We start from the raw sequence: 2,640 nt of genomic DNA on the forward strand, positions 1-2,640 counted from the left end.
TGCCACCACAGTGCCAGACCCTACCCTTTTAGCTTAGCAACCCCCCTCAAAACAGAGTGTCCCTTTCCTGTTAGTCCCAGCAGACGTCTCATTGGGAATGAGTCCCTCATTCCTGAACCAATCCCTGTGGCCAGGGGATCAAACGCTCTGATTGGCCAGGACTGGGTCAGGTTCACTCTGAACCACAGGCACAGAGTGTAGGGGGTTCTCTATAGGAAAACTGGGGAGCTGCTGTTGGAGGAAGGGAAAGAGGTTGCTGGGCAGGTAAAATACTTGGCATCAACTCTTTGGCCCTGTGCCACTACCTCCTGGTGGCTATAGCTCTTCAGTGAAGTGCCACCTCTGGGACTCCTTGATGCTGGAAGTTGACTCCCCAGGCATGGGATCCACCCAGTCCTTTGTCAACAAACACGGCAGTGTTCAGCCTTATGCGTGTCTGGAGGCGTCAAACTCCAGCCTCCCCTCCTGGGGCTCCCCTCCGGGGCTCCCCTGTGCCCCCAAAGAACAGCCAGGAGAGCTGAGCCCATTCACCGACAGGCCCAAGAGTGGGTGCTAGGGGGCCTTCCTGGAAGAAAGCTCCCTGGGGACTGGTTATTTTGCTCAAGGGAGAAACAGGGGACCCAGAATTTTACACAGCAAGTTAGTTGCAAAGCTGGCCCCAAACCCCAGAGATTCCGGCCCTCTGTCTGGCCTCAGATTGGGAAGAGAAGGACAGAGAGATCTAGAGCGCATGCATTATGCACCTATTTGTCCAGCCGGCCTCATACCAGGCTGTGCCAAGCCTGAGATACGCGTTATCTGGCGGTCCCAGCCTGCTTCTTCTTGCTGGGTAACTTGGGGCCAATAACCACCTCCGGCTCAGCGTACTCTTCAGTGAAATGGGACCATGATAGTGTCCCCTTCGTGGGATTCTTGTGAGGAGTTAACTAAGAGAAGGCAGTCAGTTCTGGACCTGCCATTTTGTAATAAATTCATTAATAGTGTCATGACTAAGACGCGAACGCGGGTCAATGAGTCTCCGCTAGTTGAGACCTTGCCCTTCTGGAGGAAAGATCAGGTGTGCGCCAGGCGGGAAGAGAGGGTAAGTCTAGGCGGTCCTCTCGCCAGGGCAAGAGCACCTGCCCCGGCCCATCAGCTCGGCGCCTCCTCGCCCCAGAGGAACTGGAACCGAGGGGCTGCAGGGGCTCAGCGGCAGCCCGCCTCGGCCTCCTGCTTCCCGCCCTCACGCCGCCACGCCCGGCGGCCTCCCCAGCTCCCCCGCGCAGCCCGAGGAATGTGAAGAGGTAGGTGGGGGTGGGGAGGAGCCGGAGCCGCCAGGGAGAGACAAAGGGGCCGAGTCAGAAGGAGAGACACAAAGACGCGGGGAGGCTGGGAAGACAGGGGAAGTGCGACAAGGACACGGGGAGGGACAGGCCCGATCCTAGACCAGCGGGGCGCGGGGCCCGGTCTGTGCTGCCCCCTGGCGGGCGGCCGCGGTAAGGAGACGGTGCGGACCGGGTGGAGGAGGGGGCAGCGGGATGTAGAGAGGGAGGGGGAGACGCAGAGCACAGAGGCAGGGACAGAGACAGCGAGAGGGAAACAAGAGACAGTGAAAGAGAGACTCAGAGACACACATGGAGACAGAGACAGACGCAGAAAGAGACACACAGAGAGACAGAGATAGAGATACAGAGAGAGAGACACAGAGACTGAAGGGCAGAGAGACAGAGACAGAGACACACAGAGACACAGAGATGCAGGGAGGAAGAGAGACACAGGGTCAAAAGGATGGAAAGAGACACAGGGACAAGTGACACAGAAACAGTGAACGAAAGGCAAAGAGAGACCAGAAACACAAAGCGACACCGAGACGTGAGGACCGAAAGACCCAGAGATAAATACAGGGACGGGGAAGGAGAACCAAAGGTAGTGAAAGAGACGCAAAGACAGAGACACTGAGACAGAGAGAGATCTACAACGACGCACCGACGCCGAGTCCGCGCCAGAGATCGGAGAGACGCGGGGACACGCCGAGTCGCCCACAGACGCGCCCCGGACCCGGGCCAGGGCGGAGCACCGGGTGAGTCACGAGCTGTGGTTGGGGGCGGGGCCCCAAAAGGGGCGGGCCCATGAGAACACACGTGCCTCCCGCAGGTGTGACGAGGCCCCGGCTGAGGCTGGAGGGGGCGGGGCTAGAACTGGGGGCGGGGCTGCCACCAGGCCGGCCTGAGCTGCGGAGAAGGGGCGGGGCAGACTACCGGCAGGGCGGATGGGCGGGGCCGTCGCGGGGGCGCGGCCTCACGGGGGCAGGGACGGCCGGAAGTTCCATATGGGGCACGAGGCTCTACCTCAAAGTGGCCGCCAGTCGATGGGGGCGGGGCCTCCTTGAGCGCAGGGGGCGTGGTTAACCTCTAGTGGGCGGGGCTTGACGCCCAGAAGGCGGAGCTAGGACTGTGGGGGCGGGGCGTACATGGAATACTGGGGAGCGGCAGGTGTAGACTCCTGGGAGGGGGCGGGTGCAGAATGCTGGGGGTGGGAGGGTAGAATTCTGGGAGGGGCGGTGTAGAATCCTGGGGCGGAACCGGCGTGGAATCCGGGGGGGCGGGGCCTGAGCCCGGCTCGGCTGGACAGGTCGGGGGCGGGAGGGTGGCTGTGACGTCA

Source organism: Diceros bicornis, chromosome 34, assembly GCF_020826845.1.
Source record: "Diceros bicornis minor isolate mBicDic1 chromosome 34, mDicBic1.mat.cur, whole genome shotgun sequence".
In the NCBI taxonomy this organism is placed as follows: Eukaryota; Metazoa; Chordata; class Mammalia; order Perissodactyla; family Rhinocerotidae; genus Diceros; species Diceros bicornis.